The 19,069-nt window shown below is 41.2% G+C and overlaps 1 long non-coding RNA gene and 1 pseudogene across 1 annotated transcript in view; one reads left to right on the top strand and one right to left on the bottom strand.

Moving 5' to 3' along the window:
* Positions 1 to 19,069, bottom strand: part of LOC141584277 (uncharacterized) — a 32,413-nt gene extending 13,344 nt beyond the window's left edge. Inside the window, exon 1 of the long non-coding RNA XR_012517223.1 lies at positions 17,122 to 19,069. This is a non-coding gene — a long non-coding RNA (uncharacterized LOC141584277). The remainder of the gene's footprint in view (positions 1 to 17,121) is intronic.
* On the top strand, positions 7,081 to 7,741 carry LOC101049404 (glutathione S-transferase Mu 2 pseudogene; annotated as a pseudogene).

The following is a 19,069-nucleotide window of genomic DNA, read 5'->3' on the forward strand; positions in this document are numbered from 1 at the left end:
GGATAGGGAAAACGTGGTACATATACACCATGGAATATTACGCAGCCATCAAAAACAATGAGTTCACGTCCTTTGTAGGGACATGGATGAACCTGGAAACCATCATTCTCAGCAAACTGACGCAAGAGCAGAAAATCAAACACCGCATATTCTCACTCATAGGCGGGTGTTGAACAATGAAAACACATGGACACAGGGAGGGGAGCACCACACACTGGGGTCCGTTGGGGGGAAATGGGGGAGGGACAGGGGGTGGGGAGGTGGGAAGAGATAGCATGGGGAGAAATGATAGATACAGGTGAGGGGACAGAAGGCAGCAAACCCACACTGCCATGTGTGTACCTATGCAACAATCTTGCATGTTCTTCACATGTACCCCAAAACCTAAAATGCAATAAAAAAAAAAAGAGTATAACTTGTAACTTCACTTCAGCTTCTGATTGGTTGCTTATCACAACCATTCAGACTGATTGGGCCATGTCTTCCTTTGCATAGAAGTGTAACTTTGTAACTTCACTTTAGTTTCTGACTGGTTTCTTTCCACAACCAATCAGACGTTTGCAAAGGGTGTAACATTTGTAACTTCACTTCAGCCTCTGATTGGTTTCTTTCTGCAACCAATCAGACTGACTGTGAGCCACTATCTCATTTGCATGGGGTGTACACCAAGTGGCCAATGGGAAACCTCTAGAGGATATTTAAATCTCAGAAAATTCTGTAACTAGGCTCTTGAGTCCCTCTGCTTGGCCTGCTCCCACCCTGTGTAGTGTACTTTTATTTGCAATAAATCTCTGGGGTTTTTTTGGATTTCTCTTGTTGTTGTTGTTGTTGTTGTTGTTTAGATGGAGTCTCACTCTGTCGCCCAGGCTGGAATGCAGTGGCACAGTCTGGACTCACCGCAACCCCTGCCTCCCAGGTTCAAGCGATTCTCCTGCCTCAGACTCCAGAGTAGCTGGGATTACAGGCATGTGCCACCATGCCTTGCTAATTTTTGTTTTTTTGGTTTTTTTAGTAGAAATGGGGTTTCACCGTATTGGACAGGCTGGTCTACAGACTCCTGACCTCGTGATTCATCCACCTCAGCCTCCCAAAGTGCTGGGATTACAAGCATGGGCCACCACATGGCCAAATCTGTTTTTATGGCTTCATTCTTTCCTTGCTTTGTTTGTACATTTTGTCCAATTCTTTGTTCAGAATGCCAAGAACCTAGACACCCACCACCTGTAACATGGACACACTGAGAAAAGGTGGCCATCTGTAAGCCAAGGAGAGAGGCCTTAGAAGAAACCAAACCTGCCAATACCTTGATCTTGGACTTCCAGCCTCTACCATGAGAAAATAAATTTCTATCATTTAAGCCACCCAGCCTGTGGTACTTTGTTATGGTAGCCTCAGCCAACTAACACAGTTGCTTAGGAGAGTTGAATGTGATCTGGATCCCCGCTAACCTAGGGTTCACTCTTTTGCCATTCTCCCTCGCTCATGGCCCTCCAGTCACACTGGCCTTTCTAGAAGGTCAGCCCCATTCCAGGCTCTGGAGCTTTGAATGCATGTTCCTTCTAACTAGAGCTCTGTGCTCCCTGCTTTGTAAGTGACTGGCTCTTTCTTGTCCCATAGGTCTCAGCTCACATATTTCTTGAGAAGTGTCTTCCTGACCATTCTGTGGAACAGAAGTATCTCCCTCTCCCTGATATTCTTTATCCCTGGCCATGGCTTGTTTCTTTATAGATTTTTATCATGATTTGTGATAAGTTTGTTTGTTTACTTTTGTCATCATTTCATTCGTCTTTCCAGTAGTAGACCTTAAACTCCCATGAGGACAGAAACATACCTGTCCTTTTTTAATCTTTTTTTTATGGAATCTTGCTCTGTCACCCAGGCTAGAGTGCAGTGGCATGATCTTGGCTCAATGCAACCTCCACCTCCCAGATACAAGCAATTCTTTTTTTGAGACAGTCTCATTCCGTCACCAGGCGCCAGGCTGGAGTGCAGTGGGGCAACCTCAGCTCACTGCAACCTCTGCCCCCCAGGTTCAAGCAATTCTCCTGCCTCAGCCTGCCGAGTAGCTGGGACTACAGTTGCCTGCCACCACGCCAGCTAGTTTTTGTATTTTTAGTAGAGACAGGATTTCACCATATTGGCCAGGAAGGTCTCAAACTCCTGACCTTGTGATCCACCCACATTGGCCTCCCAAAGTGCTAGGATTTTAGGCATGAGCCACCTTGCCTGTTTAATGCCTGTCTTATCCATAGTTATGTTCCAATGGCCTAGCACATTCTAGACCCTCAATAAATAATTTCTGAGTGAATGGAATATGTGTCATCTGGTATTTTCTGTGGCTTAAATTATTTATTTATTTATTTATTTGGACAGGGTCTCACTCTGTCGCCCAGGCTGAGTGTGGTGGTACGCTCATGGCTCACTGCAGCCTTGACCACCCGGGCTCAAGTGATCCTCCCATGTCAGCTGCCGAGTAAGTGGGACTATAGGTGTACACCAACATGACTGGCTAATTTTTTTTATTTTTCTGTAGAGATGGGATTTTACCATATTGCCCAGGCTGGTCTTGAACTCCTGGACTCAAGGGATCCACCTGCCTCAGCCTCCCAAAGTGCTGGGACTACAGGCATGAGCCTGGACAGACCATACCTGGCCACTTAAATTTATTTTATTATTTATTTATTTATTTATTTAGATGGAATCTTTCTGTGTCACCCAGGCTGGAGTGCAGTGGCACCATCTTGGCTCACTGCAACCTCCACCTCCTGAGTTCAAGCAACTCTCCTGCCTCATCCTCCTGAGTAGCTGGGATTACAGGCACATGCCACCATTCACGGCTAATTTTTGTATTTTTAGTAGAGATGGGACTTCACCATGTTTGCAAGGCTGGTCTTGAACTCCTGACCTCAAGTGATCTGCCCTCCTTGGCCTTCCAAAGTGCTGGAATTACAGGCGTGAGCCACCGTGCTGACAGTGGCTATTTAAATTTATTTTTAACTATGTGTTGAATGAAAGGAGAAAGAGTCAGCCTGACTTTTCTAGATGGGGGATGGGTAGCAATTGGGTACAATCACCACCCACATATACACCACTGGGGCACAGGGGTGCCACACTCCTGCTTCCTTTAAGCCATTTAACACCTTGATGATCTTTTTTTTTCTTTTTTTGCATTCAATAAAATAAGCTTTATTGAAATTCACTTTATAATTTCTTTAAAACAAAAGTCTAACTTTGTAATGCAAGCACATAATATTTCTAACTGGCATTTGTAGCTTCATGTCATTAAGGAATTTTGCATATTCCTTAAAAATTGTAAAAAGGGCATCAGAAGGGTGTTACCTTAAGCTCTGTCTTGAACTAACTAAACTACTTAAGTAACAAAAATATTTATGTGTTAGGAGTTAGGAGAAACATGCCAGAGGCTCATATGTGGATAATTTTTCTTTAGCTTGTCATTTTTTCTCATTTGCCATGATAGTATGATGACTAAGAACCTTGCTTGTTAGTGGTTCCAGTTACAGCCTGGTGAGGGAGAAGGTTGAAAATAATCTGTTATACATAATGTGTCAGAATTCTATCACCTTCACTCAACCACAGTGCATCCACTCCAAACTCCACTGGCTCATTACCTGAAGACATCCAAAAGCATTCAAACCCTTACATGTTCCCTTTGTAATAATGCAACAGCAAAAACTAAAACCCAATAAACCAAGCTGTTTAAAAAGTGTCATGGAGAGAAAGGTTATTGCAACTACCACATATCACAAATGCTGAACTCTTCAACAGAGGACTACCAAATGGAAATTGAAATCTGCTCCACTTTTTAAATATCAAGCCAGGAGAGAAAAGAGTCTGCAATTGTCTCTACATCTAAGATGAAACCTGGACTCAGAGCAGTGACTGCTTTGCCTCGGCTGGCCATAAATACCCCCTTGTCTAAAAAGTCCATGCCCAAGGTGGGCATGGTGGCTCATGCCTGTAATCCCAGCACTTTGGGAGGCCAAGGTGGGTGGATCACTCGAGGCCAGGAGTTCAAGACCATCCTGGCCAACATGGTGAAACCCCATCTCTACTAAAAATACAAAAATTAGTGAGGCACGGTGGCACAGCCCTGTAATCCCAGCTACTCAGAAGACTGAGGCATGAGAAACATTTGAACCCAGGAGGTGGAGGTTTCATGAGCCAAGATCATGCTACTGCACTCTAACCTGGGCAACAGAGGGAGACTCTGTCTCAAAGAAAAGAAAAGAAAGTCCAGGCCTGCCAGATTGTTGGAACAATGCAATATTATTTCAAAACATCTAAGTTTATACAAAGAACAGACTAATCCAAAATAAGGATATAACAAGGATATTACTTCTACTAATAAAATCTATTTATTTATTTTTGAAACAGAGTCTTGCTTTGTCACCCAGGCTGGAGTGCAATCGCAAGATCTCGGCTCATTGCAACTTCTGTCTCCTGGGTTCAAGTGATTCACTTCCCTCAGCTTCCCGAGTAGCTGGGGTTACAGGGCTGTGCCACCACACTCTTCTAATTTTTGTATTTTTAGCAGAGATGGGATTTCACCATGTTGGCCAGGCTGGTCTCAAACTCCTGACCTCAGGTGATCCACCCATCTTGGCCTCCCAAATTGCTGGGATTACAGGCCTGAGCCACCACGCCCAGCCTAAAATCTACTTTAAAAGTTTTATGTGTTTTTTTTCCCCCAAAGTTTCTAGGCCTCTGAACATATTTAAGGGGAGCAAAAAGACTATGTTTGCATGTTTTAAATAAGTGAATAAAATATGGACAGCATTGACTCTCTCAAGAATCAGATCAGAACTTTTGACCCTAAAATAAATCCAAATATTAGTTTTCCTGGTTTTCTTACTTTATAATCATAAATGTGCCTTATTTATTTATTTATTCATTCATTCATTCTGCGTCTGCTTGCTACGGAAATGTGTGCTTTATTTTAAGAGTCCATTGTTTTCCTCAAAGGCTGTCTGCAAAGCATTTTTGGAAAGTGAATCATTTAATATATAAAGATGCCAACTGTTTTAGGGATCCTTATACTGAACTTTGTTTGCAATCGTATGTTTTTAATGTAAACATTCACTTTCTAGCCTTTCTATCTTTGAAAATTCAGATTTTAAAGGCTCAGATTTATGTGTCCATAGATTCTGAAAATTCATCATTATTAAAATAGTAAATAGCTGACAAAATATAAATGGCATGGTATAAAACACAGAAGGGAATTAAATCAGCGGGTGGAAATGTCTTAACTTTGTGCTGATTAAGATGTAATATGTGAGAACTATTCATTTCCTTTTTTAGCTTCCTCATCTCCCGGTCTTATCTTTTCCTTCCCTCTCCCAATCCCCTACTTCAGCAAGTCCCAAATTTTAAACATTAGTCTCCTGTTTGGCAACTTTTCCTGACTATTCAGCAGTTAGAAAATAGGAAAGTTACTCTTCCCTTTCCCCTGTTTTTAAAACTTCTATTTCTACACGGCAGCTTTTACCTATCACACTGGGCTTTTAAAAAGTATCTGAGGAATTAACTTACGCTAATGTGGAAAACACTGGTGGAAATTTCTCATGTCTTTTTTTTTTTTTTTTTTTTTTTTTTTGAGATAGAGTTTCACTCTTGTTGCCCAGGCTGGAGTGCAATAGTCTAATCTCGGCTCACTGCAACATCTGCCTCCTGGGTTCAAGTGATTCTCCTGTCTCACCCTCCCAAGTAGCTGGGATTACAGGTGCCCAGCTAATGTTTTGCGTTTTTAGTGGAGATGGGGTTTCGCCATGTTGGCCAGGCTGGTCTCGAACTCCTGACCTCAGGTGATCCACCTGCCCTGGCCTCCCAAAGTGCTAGGATTACAGGCATGAGCCACCACGCCTGGCTTCCATGTCATTTTTTTCAAAAGTCACCCAGAGGCAGCAATGTTTTGACTCAAAGGAACAATTCATTATTGAATGGATTCTCAAGAGGTCTTCTATTTTACATGCATTTATTTCTGCTCTCTCTCTAGTTCACTCTAATGAGACTAAAGAAGGCACACAGCCAAAAAGACATAGAGACAATGAAGAATAATCTAAACCCGAAGCAAGCAGAAGGAAGGAAATAGTAAAGATTAGTGCAGATATTAATAAAATAGATAATAGAAAAACAGTAGAGAAAATCGATGAAAGCAAAAGTTGATTCTTTAAAAATACCAACAACATAGACAAAACCCTAGCAAGACTGACCAAGAAAAAAAGACTCAATTACCAAATCCAGAATTGAGCTCATTACTATTGATCTCACAGAAATAAAAATTATAAGGTGGCCAGGTGCAGTGGCTCATGCCTATAATCCCAGAACTTTGGGAGGCTGAGATGGGTGGATCACCTGAGGTCAGTATTTTAAGACCAGCCTGACCAACATGGTAAAATCCCATCTCTAACTAAAAACACAAAATTATCTGGGTGTAGTGGTGCACACCTGTAATCCCAGCTACTCTGTAGGCTGTTGGTAGGAAAATTGCTTGAACCTGGGAGGCAGAGGTTACAGTGAGCTGAGATTGTGCCATGGTACTCCAGCATAGGCAACAACAGAGAGACTCCATCTCAAAAAACAAAAAACAAAAAAACTTCTGGAAGCTGGTTGCACAAGAATGTGAATATACTTATCACTATTAAATTGTATATTTAAAAATGGTTAAGATAGAAATTTTTATGTTAGTATATTTTACCACAATTTTTTAAGAATAAATAATGATTTATAAACTCTTTCAAAATATAGAAGAGAAGGGAACATTTCCCAACTCATTCTATGAGGCTGGTATTACCCTGATACCTAAACGAAATACACCACAAAAAAAGCTATAGACTAATATCTCTTACCAATCTACAGACTACTATCTCTTACAAATAAGATGCAAAATCCTCAAAAAAATATAAGCAAGTAGAATTTGGCAATATGTAAAATGGATTATACAGCACAATCAACTGGAATTTATCTCAGGAATGCAAGATTGGCTTAACATCCAAAAGTCAATTGTGTAACACACCACATTAACAGAGTAAATAGGCCTGTCTGCAGAATCCGCACCAACCAGCACCATGCCTATGACAATGGGGTACTGGGACATCCACGGGCTGGCCCGTGCCATCTGCCTGCTCCTGGAATATACAGACTCAAGCTACAAGGAAAAGAAGTACAGGATGGGGGATGCTCCTGACTATGACAGAAGCCAGTGGCTGAATGAAAACTTCAGGCTGGGCCTGGACTTTCCCAGTCTGCCCTACTTGATTGATGGGGCTCACAAGATCACCCAGAGCAACATCATCCTGCACTGCATTGCCTGCAGGCACAACCTGTGTGGGGAGACAGCAGAGGAGAAGATTTGGGAAGACATTTTGGAGAACCAGATTATATACAACTGCATGCAGCTGGCCAGACCTGCTACAACCCAGATTTTGAGAAACTGAAGCCAGAATACCTGGAGGTACTCCCTGCAACGCTGAAGCTCTACTCACAGTTTCTGGGGAAGCAGCCATGGTTTCTTGGGGACAAGATCACCTTTGTAGATTTCATTGCTTATGATGTCCTTGAGAGAAACCAAGTATTTGAGCCAAAGTGCTTAGACACCTTCCCAAACCTGAAGGACTTCGTCTCTCGATTTGAGGGCTTGGAAAAGATCTCTACCTATATGAAGTCCAGCCACTTCCTCCCAAGACCTGTGTTCACACAGATGGCTGTTGGGGGCAACAAGTAGTGAGTGCCTTGTAGGCCAGGAGGTGGGAGTGAGTTGCCCATATTCAGCCCACTGCCAAGGCTGTGGAGAGCAGCTCAACTCTGCACCCCTGCACCTGCCTTCTCGTTCCTTTCTCCTGTTTATTCCCTTCTTTACCCCCAAGACTTTATTGAATAAAGTCTTCCCCTAAACCCCTGTCCCATCTAAACCCTTTAAAGCCTCAGCTACCCACTTTCCTTCATGAATGTCCCCCTCCCAACATTACCCTTCCCTGAACTAAAGCCAACCTGTCCTTCCTTCCTGTTAGTGGTTGCGTCTGCTTTAAGGGGCTTCACTGGCCCCTTGCCTGTGAAGCTCAGCCCTGAGGTCCCAGCACTGCATGAAAGAGCAGCATTGACTGGTTTACAGGCCCTGTTCCTGCGGCATGATCCCTGCCTTAGGCCTACCTGATCCAAGTAAAGCCTTAACCATACACACACACACACACACACACACACACACACACACACACACAGAGAGAGAGAGAGAGAGAGAGAGAGAAAGAGAGAGAGTCAAAATCCACATGATCATTTCAATAGATGCAGAAAAAGCATTTGACAAAATTTAACATCCTTTCATGATGAAAAAACACTCAACAAAGTAGGAATAGATGAGAATTTCTTCAACGTAATATAGGGCATCTACAAAAAAACCACAGTTAACAGTATATTTAATGGTAAAAGAACAGATTCGTTTTCAGATGAAGCATCAAGACAAAATGAATAGAACAAAGACGTCTGCTCTCCCTGCTTCCATTCAACATTGTGAAGGAGGTTTTGGCCAAGGCAATTAGGCAAGAATAAGATATAAAAGGCATCCAGCTTGGAAAGAAAGAAATAGAAGTATCCTATTAGTTGATTATATGATTTTGCATATAAAAAATTCTAATGAATCCACTAAAAAACTATTCGAACTAATAAACAAGTTCAACAAGGTTGCAGAATATAAGATCAATATACAAACATAAATTGTATTTCTTTTTTTTTTTTTTTTTTTTGAGACGGAGTTTTGCTCTTGTTAACCAGGCTGGAGTGCAGTGGTGCAATCTCGGCTCACCGCAACCTCCGCCTCCCGGGTTCAGGCAATTCTCCTGCCTCAGCCTCCTGAGTAGCTGGGATTACAGGCACGCGCCACCATGCCCAGCTAATTTTTTGTATTTTTAGTAGAGATGGGGTTTCACCATGTTGACCAGGATGGTCTCGATCTCTTGACCTCATGATCCACCCGCCTCGGCCTCCCAAAGTGCTGGGATTACAGGTGTGAGCCACCGCGCCCGGCCAATTGTATTTCTTTATAGTAGCAATAAGCAAACAGAAAATGAAATAAAGAAAATTCTGTTTACAATAGCATCAAAAAGAAAAAATACACAGCAATGACTTTAACAAAAGAGGTGCAAAGCTTGTACACTGAAACCTATAAGCATCATTGAAAGAAAATGAAAATTGTAGGGGATTCTGCCAAGATGGCTGAATAGAAACAGCTCTGGTGCTTAGCTCCCAGTGAGAGAGATGCAGAAAGTGAGTAATCTCCGCATCTCCAAACAAGGTACCGGGTTCATTTCAATGGGACTAGTTGCCCAAAGAAGGCAAACTGAGGCAGGGTGGGGCACTGCTCCATCCAGGAAATGCATCTATCTGGAGGATCAGAGGCTCTGCCCCTCCGGCACAACAGTCTGGATACTGCACTTCACCCAAAGCCTCTACAACCCACAGACCAGGACATCTTCACTGGGCTGAAAAGAGCCCAAGTTACCTGGGCAGAGTTGAATAACAGTCCCGGCTGGTGCTGAGGATTGTCAGTACAGATCTAGGAAGATGCATTGGCTGGCTGGGAGAAGACGCATTAGCTGGCTGGAGCCACCACCACCCTGGGAAAGAGGGGGTATTAAAAGAAGGGAGACAGGTGGTAGGCTAGGCAGGCCCATCGCCCACAAATCCCAGTAGGCTGAAGCCCTTTCACTAGAGGGTTTCACAGCCAGTACACCAGTTCAAGCTCAACCCAGAAGGATCAAGCTTGGTAGGGGAAGGGCGTCTGCCATTACAGAGGCAGGCCTAATCTCCCTATGTAAACAAAAGACACGGGAAGCCTATACAGCAGCTGGACTGAGTCCACGGCAGCCCAGCAGTGCCTCTATATGCAGACAAGGGACAGATTCCATCCTCAAGCAGTTCCCTCAGATCAAAGCTAAATAAATCCACTCAGATGGGAAGAAACCCATCTGAGAAAAGAATAAAAGCAAAGAAAAGAATAAAATCATCAAAGACCAGAATGCCTCTCCTCCTCCAAGGGCTCACAACTCCTCACCCGCAAGGGAACAAAACAGGATGGAGAATGAGTTTGACAAATTGTCAGAAGCAGGCATCAGCAGGTGGGTAATAACAAACTTCTCTGAGCTAAAGGAACATGTTCTAATGCAAAGAAACTAAAAACCCAATGCAAAGAAACTAAAAACCTTGAAAAAAGATTAGATGAAATGCTAACTAGAATAACCAGCTTAGAGAAGAACATAAACAACTTGATGGAGCAGAAAAACACAGCACAAGAACTTCGCAAAGCATACACAAGTTTCAGTAGCCAAATCAATCAAGCAGAAGAAAGGATATCAGAGATTGAATATCAACTCAATGAAATAAAAAGAGAAGGCAAGACTAGAGAGAAAAAAGAGTAAAAAGAAATGAACAAAGCCTCCAAGAAATATGGGATTGTGTGAAAAGACCTAATCTATGTTTGATTGATGTAGCTAAATATGACAGGGAGAATGAATCCAAGCTGGAAAACACTCACCAGGATATTATCCAGGAGAACGTCCCTAACCTAGCAAGGCAGGTCAATATTCAAATCCAGGAAATACAGAGGACACCACAAAGATATTCCTCAAGAAGAGCAACCCCAGGGCACATAATCGTCAGATACACCAGGGTTGAAATGAAAGAAAAAATACTAAGGCAGCCAGAGAGAAAGGTCAGGTCACTCACAAAGGGAATCCCATCAGACTCACAGTGGATCTCTCAGCAGAAACCCTACAAGCTAGAAGAGAGTGGGGGCCAATATTCGACATCCTTAAAGAAAAGAACTTTCAACCCAGAATTTCACAACCAGCTAAACCAAGCTTCATAAGTGAAGGAGAAATAAAATCCTTTAGGGACAAGCAACTACTGAGAGACTTCATCACCACCAGAGCTGCCTTACAAGAGCTTCTGAAGGAAGCACTAAACATGCAAAGGAACAACCAGGACCAGCCACTACAAAAATGTACCAAATGGTAAAGACTGATGATGGAATGAGGTAACAGTCAACTAATGGGAAAAAAAAAAAAAAAAAAAAACAGCCAGTAACAAAATGGCAGGATGGAATTCACACATAACAATATTAACATTAAATGTAAATGGCCTAAACGCCCCAATCAAAAGACACAGACTGGCAAATTGGATAAAAAGTCAAGACCCATCGGTGTACTGTATTCAGGAGACCCATCTCATGTGCAAAGACACACCATATAGACTCAAAATAAAGGGATGGAAGAAGATTTACCAAGCAAATGAAGAGCAAAAAAAAAGGAGGGGTTGCAATCCTAGTGTCTGATAAAATAGACTTCAAATTAACAAAGATCAAAAGAAGAGCATTATATAATGGTAAAAGGATCAATCCAACAAGAAGAGCTAATTATCCTAAATATATACACACCCAATATGGGAGCACCCAGATACATAAAGCAGGTTCTTAACAACCTACAGAGAGATTTAGACTCCCACACAATAATGGTGGGAGACTTTAACACTCCACCTCCACTGTCAATATTAGACAGATCAACGCAACAGAAAATCAAAAAGTATATCCAGGACTTGAATGCAGATCTGGACAAAGCAGACCTAATAGACATCTACAGAACTCTCCACCCCAAATCCAAGAATATACATTCTTCTCAGCACCACATCACACTTACTCTAAAATTGACCACATAATTGGAAGTAAATCACTCCTCAGCAAATGCAAAAGAACAGAAATCATAATGAACAGTCTATCAGACCACAGTGCAATCAAATTAGAACTCAGGATTAAGAAACTCACTCAAAACCACACAACTATGTGGCAACTGAACAACTTGCTCCTGAATGTCAACTGGATAAATAATGAAATGAAGGCAGAAATAAAGATGTTCTTCAAAACCAATAAGAACAAAGACACAATGTACCAGAATCTCTGGGACACATTTAAAGCAGTGTCTAGAGGGAAATGTATAGCAATAAATGTCCATACAAGAAGTGAGGAAAGATCTAAAATCAACACCCTATGGTCAAAATTGAAAGAACTAGAGGAGCAAGATTTTAAAAAACTCAAAAGCTAGCAGAAGACAAGAAATAACTGAGATCAGAGCAGAACTGAAGGAGATAGAGGCACAAAAAACCCTTCAAAAAAAAATCAATAAAACCAAGAGCTATTTTTCTGAAAAAAATCAACAAAATAAATAGTCCACTAGCCAGACTGACAAAAAAGAAAAGAGAGAAGATTCAAATAGATGCAATAACAAGGGGATATCACCACCAAAGCCACAGAAATACAAACCACCTTCAGAGATTACTAAGAAAAACTCTCTGTACATAAACTAGCAAATCTGGAAGAAATGGATAAATTCCTGGACACTTATACCCTCCCAAGACTAAACCAGGAAGAAGTTGAATCCCTGAGTAGACCAATAACAAGATCTGAAGTTGAGGCAGCAATTAACAGTATACCAACCAAAAAAGTCCAGTTCCAGACAGGTTCACAGCCGAATTCTACCAGACATCCAAAGAGGAGCTGGTACCATTCCTTCTGAAACTGTTTCAAACAATACAAAAAGAGGGAATCCCCCCTAATTCTTTTTATGAGACCAGCATTATCCTGATACCAAAACCTGGCAGAGACTAAACTAAAAAAGAAAACTTCAGGCCAATATCCATGATGAATGTCAATACAAAATCTTCAATGAACTACTGGCAAACCAAATGCAAAAGCTCATCAAAAAGCTTATTTATCCTGATCAAGTAGGCTTCATCCCAGGGATGCAAGACTGGTTCAACACATGCAAATCTACAAACGCAATCCATCACATAAACAGAACCAAAGACAAAGCCACATGATCATCTCAATAGATGCAGAGAAGGCCTTTGACAAAATTCAACAGCCTTTATGCTAAAAACTCTCAATAAACTAGGTATTGATGGACCATATCTCAAAATAATAAAAGCTATTTATGACAAACTCACAGCCAATATCATACTGAATGGGCAAAAACTGGAAGCAAACCCTTTGAAAACTGGCACTAGACAAGGATGCCCTCTCTCTCCAATCCTATTCAATATAGTATTGGAAGTTCTAGCCAGAGCAGTCAGGCAAGAAAAAAAAGGGTATTAAATTAGGAAAAGAGGAATTCAAATTTTCTCTATTTGCAGATGTCATGATTGTATATTTAGAAGACCCCATAGTCTCAGCCCAAAATCTCCTTAAGCTGATAAGAAACTTCAGCAAAGTCTCAGGATGATACAAAATCAACATGCAAAAATGACAAGCATTCCTATACACCAAAAACAGACAAACAGAGAGCCAAATCATGAGTAAACTCCCATTCACAATTGCTACAAAGAGAATAAAATACCTAGGAATACAACTAACAAAGGATGTAAAGGACTTCTTCAAGGAGAACTACAAACCACTGCTCAAGGAAATAAGAGAGGACATAAACAGATGGAAAAACATTCCATGCTCATGATTAGGAAGAATTAATATCATGAAAATGGCCATACTGCCCAAAGTAATTTATAGATTCAATGCTATCCCCATCAAGCTACCATTGACCTTCTTCACAGAACTAGGAAAAAAAAAAACAAAACACTTTAAACTTTATATGGAACCAAAAGAGAGCCCGCATAGCCAAGGCAATCCTAAGCAAAAAGAACAAAGCTGAGCGCATCATGCTACCTGACTTCAAACTATACCACAAGTCTACAGTAATCAAAACAGCATTGTACTGATACCAAAACAGAGATATAAACCTATAAACCAGTGGAACAGAACAGAGGCCTTGGAATAAACATCACACATCTACAACCATCTGATCTTTGATAAGCATGACAAAAAACGAGCAATGGGGAAAGGATTCCCTGTTTAATAAATGGTGTTGGGGCAGAAAGCTGAAACTGGACCCCTTCCTTACACCTTACACTAAAACTAACTCCGGATGGATTAAAGATTTAAACATAAGACCTAACACCATAAAAATCCTAGAAGAAAACCTAGGCATTCAGGACATAGGCATAGGCAATAACTTCATGACCAAAACACCAGAAGCAATGGCAACAAAAGCCAAAACAGACAAACGAGATCTAATTAAACTTAAGAGTTTCTACACAGCAAAAGAAACAATCAGTAGAGTGAACCAGCAACCAACAGAATGGAAAAATATTTTTGCAATCTACCCATCTGACAAAGGCCTAATATCCAGAGTCTACAAAGAACTAAAGTGGATTTACAAGAAAAAAACAAACAAACCCATTCAAAAGTGGATGAAAGATATGAACAGACACTTTTCAAAAGAAGACATATACAAGGCCAACAAACATGAAAAAAACCTCATCATCAATGGTCATCAGAGAAATGCAAATCAAAACCACATTGAGATACCATCTCACACCAGTTAGAATGGCGATCATTAAAAAGTTAGGAGACAGGCCAGGCACGGTGGCTCATGCCTGTAATCCTCAGCACTTTGGGAGGCTGAGGCAGGAGGATCACCTGAAATCAGGAGTTCGAGACCAACCCGGCCAACATGGTGAAACCCTGTCTCTTAAAAAATAAGTAAATTAGGCTGGGTGCGGTGGCTCAAGCCTGTAATCCCAGCACTTTGGGAGGCGGAGCAGGCGGATCACAAGGTCAAGAGATCGAGACCATCCTGGTCAACATGGTGAAACCCCATCTCTACTAAAAATACAAAAAATTAGCTGGGCATGGTGGCGCGTGCCTGTAATCCCAGCTACTCAGGAGGCTGAGGCAGGAGAATTGCCTGAACCCAGGCAGTGGAGGTTGCGGTGAGCCAAGATCGCGCCATTGCACTCCAGCCTGGGTAACAAGAGGGAAACTCCGTCTCAAAAAAAAAAAAAAAAAAGTAAATTAAATAAATAAATAAATAAATAAAAATCAGGAGACAACAGATCCTAGAGAGGATATGGAGAAGGAACACTTTTACATTGTTGGTGGGAGTGTAAATTAGTTCAACCATTGTGGAAGACAGTGTGGCAATTCCTCAAGGATCTAGAAATAGAAATTCCATTTGACCCAGCAATCCCATTACTGGGTATATACCCAAAGGATTATAAATCATTCTAGTACAGAGACACATGCACATGTATGTTCATTGTGGCACTGTTTACAATAGCAAAGACCCGGAACCAACCCAAATACCCATCAATGACAGACTGGACAAAGAAAACGTGGTACATATACACCATGGAATACTATGCAGCCAATAAAAAGGATGAGTTCATGTTCTTTGTAGGGACATGGATGGATCTGGAAACCATCATTCTCAGCAAACTGACATAAGAACAGGAAACCAAATACCATATATTCATGGATGCAGCAAGGGGAGCATCATACACTGGGCTCTGCTGAGGGAGGCTAAGGGAGGGACAGCAGGGAGTGGGGAGGTTGGGAAGGGATAACATGGGGAGAAATGCCAGATATAAGGGATGGGGGGGATGGAGGCAGCAAACCACCTTGCCATGTATGCATCTATGCAACAATCCTGCATGATCTGCACATGTACCCCAGAACCTAAAGTATAATTTTAAAAAAAAAAGGATCGACACTGCAGTGCAGGAATTTAAAAAAAAAAAAAAAGAAGAAAGAAAAAAAGAAATTGAAGATTTTAATAAATGGAAAGATTTCTTATGTTCATAGAGCAGAACACCTAACATTGTTAAGATGGAAAAACTCTTCAAATTGAACTACAGATTCAATACAATCCCTAACAAAAATCTCAGCTGATTTCTTTGCAAAAATTGGCAAGCTAATCCCAAAACTCATATGGAAATTTGAGAAACTCAGAATGATCAAAACAGTTTTTAAAAAGAACAAAGCTGTAGAATGTACATTTCCCAATTCTAAAACTAACTACAAACCTATAGTAATCAAGACAGTGTGGTACTGGCATACGGACAGCCATATCAATCAACAGGACAGAATTGAGAGTCCAGAAACAAGTCCTCACATTTACTGTCAATCGATTTTTGGCAAGAGCACACAACTATTCAATTAGGAAAGAATAATCTTTTCAAAAAATGGCTCCAAGACACTGGATATCCATATGCAAAGGATGAAGATGGACCCTCAAACTCACACCAGATACAAAAATGAACTCAGGCCAGGCATGGTGACTTGCACCTATAATCCTGGCACTTTGGGAGGCTGAGGAGGGTGGATCACAAGATCAGAAGTTGGAGACCAGCCTGGACAATATGGTGAAACCTCGTCTCTATTAAAATTACAAAAATTAGCTGGGCATCATGATGCATGCCCATAATCCCAGCTACTTGGGAGGCTGAGGCAGGAGAATCGTTTGAACCCGGGAGGCGGAGGTTGCAGTGAGCCGAGACTGCACTCCAGTCTGGGCAACAGAGCAAGACTCTGTCCAAAAAAAAAAAAAAAAAAAAAAAAACAGATGCAAAAATGAACTCAAAATGGATCAAAGACTTAAATCTAAGAGCTAAAACTCTAAAACTCTTCAGAGGAAGGACAGGAGTAAGCATTTATGACCTTGGACTAGGCAATGGTTTCTTAGATAGGACACCATAAGCCCAGGCAAAAAAAAAAGAAAAAAAGAAAAGAAAAAATGGGTAAATTAGACTTTATTAAAACTAAAACTTTAGTCCTTCAAAGTACGTCATCAAGAAAGTGAACAGATTCCAATGCTCAACACCATTAATCATCTGATAAATGCAAATCAGAAGCCGTAATGAGGTACCACTTTACATCTATTAGGACAACTATAATAAAAATGGAAAATATACATAAGTGGACTTGTGTTATATGGGGGGAAATGAAAAATAGCAAGCATTGGTGATGATGTGGAGAAATCAGAACCCTCAGCCAGCCGTGGTGGCTCATGCCTGTAATCCCAGCACTTTGGGAGGCCAAGGCCGGAGAATCACTTGAACCCAGGAGGTGGAGGTGGTGGTGAGCTGAGATCATGCCACTGCACTCCAGCCTGGGTGACAGAGCGAGACTCCATCTCAAAAATAAAAATAAATTGGTAATTAAAAATGTAATTTTGTTGAGTTAATATGCCACAAAGTTATATAGTAGTAAAAATATGCCTGTACTCTTACCTGGTGACTCCAGAACTGAGGACGACTATGGCAGGATGAAGGCAATAGGTTTCTCATGGCAGTGAATGTGCTTTTCTCTTTCCATTTTTCCTTCTCCCTCTTGTTAAATAAAATTCTCCTGGTTGGAACTCCGAAATGAGATGATGGATGACAATTGAGTTCTTTTGGAGGATCTATCTTTAAGCAGATTCTGGTTATATCACTGAAGCTGTGACTGGGATGTCATATATGAGACGATATACAGAACGAATCTATAGGTACTGCAGGCTAAGTCTAAGGTATGTCTTGATTTAGCTTCCTAGCCTAAAGGGGTTTTTAAAAGTTCATTCTTAGAGTTCTTATCAAAAGTTCCAGCAAAGCTTGGCAGCAGTTAATGCTATAGAAAAAGAGAAAAAAGTTCCAGCAAAACACACTTAAAAAGAGTCTGTGTGACCAATCACTATTCTTGCTGCTCTTATATAAATAATCAGGCCAAGTTTGATGAGACTAACATGATTTTGTAAACACATTTGTCTTACTTTGATTATTTTGGTAGAAATGGGAGTGACTGTAGAAAGAAAAACTGTTTTTGAAGAAAAGCTATAGTACACTTGTTATCAGATTGTAGCTCTGCTCATTTTCAAGTGTTTTTCTTTTTCCTTTTTTTTTTTTTTTTTTTTTTTTTTGAGATGGAGTCTTGCTCTGTCACCAGGCTGGAGTGCAGTGGCAGAATCTTGGCTCACTGCAACCTCCGCCTCCCGGGTTCAAGAGATGCTCCTGCCTCAGCCTCCTAAGTAGCTGGGATTATAGGCATGCACCACCAAGCCTAGCTAATTTTTTGTATTTTAATAGAGACGGGGTTTCACCATATTGGCCAGGATGGTCTTGAACTCCTGACCTCATGATATGACTGCCTTGGCCTCCCGAAGCACTGGGATTACCGGTGTGAACCACTGTGCCTGGTGTTTTCAAGTTTTTCTTGTCTTCTTGTAGAACAGACTGGATTCTAGAATTCTTGTCTTTTCCTCCAATATATGGTTACGACTCTCCAACTAAGAACAAGAACTGCTGTTTCCAAAGCCCTCTAAGCTGAAACTGGACAACTCACTGTAAATTTCAAGGAACAAGTGTCATTCCTGATGTGTGGGCCCTATAGAGTTCACCAAAACACCTGATGCTATAAGCAGAGACATTCAAACTGCAAAGCAGGGAAAGAAGATGATAACTTCATGCTGTAAATAGCTTTTCCCAAAGTGTCAGCACAAGACTGCCTGTCATAATAAGATTCTTACCCCTCTGAATTTTTTTTTTCCTATCTTTTTCGCTTGGCATAGTCAGCAGCTCCTGCAGGTAATCTGATAAACTGTTGGATCTGTCCCGTCAAAATCCAAATCTTTACATAACCTAAGAGATTATTTAGTCCATCTAGTGGGTAAATTTAGCAACATATCTAATGTAACTGTTGTTTAAATTGTACTAGTGGTCCCTTTTACAGGGTTACACTTCAAGATCCACTTGTTCTCACTCCCTGCTTTAATTTAATCCAGTCACAGGATGCCAGATTTTCTACTAGCTGAGTAGGAAGAGTCTGTACAGGTGATAACACTTCTTGTGTACATGGATAGATACATTAGGTACTGCAGAGACTCAGTTGCAAAAAATAAACAGTCTGCTTGGTGAAAACAAATGGCTTCCTCATCTGGCTCATTCTTTGATCTATTCAATTTAAGTTGGTTTGGTTCACAGGACTTTGGCCAAGGAGCTTCTGCCAAACTCTTGGTATTACCCTCCTCATGGTCGTAATAGTAGTCTCCCTGGTGCGCTATATTCTCTCAAAGGTTTTTTGTTTTTTTTTTTTAATTGTACTTTAAGTCCTGGGGTACATGTGCAAATCTTGCAGGATTGCTGCATAGGTACACACATGCCATGGTGGTTTGCTGCCTCCATCCCCCAATCACCGACATCAGGC

Source organism: Saimiri boliviensis, chromosome 4 (assembly GCF_048565385.1).
Source record: "Saimiri boliviensis isolate mSaiBol1 chromosome 4, mSaiBol1.pri, whole genome shotgun sequence".
NCBI lineage: Eukaryota > Metazoa > Chordata > Mammalia > Primates > Cebidae > Saimiri > Saimiri boliviensis.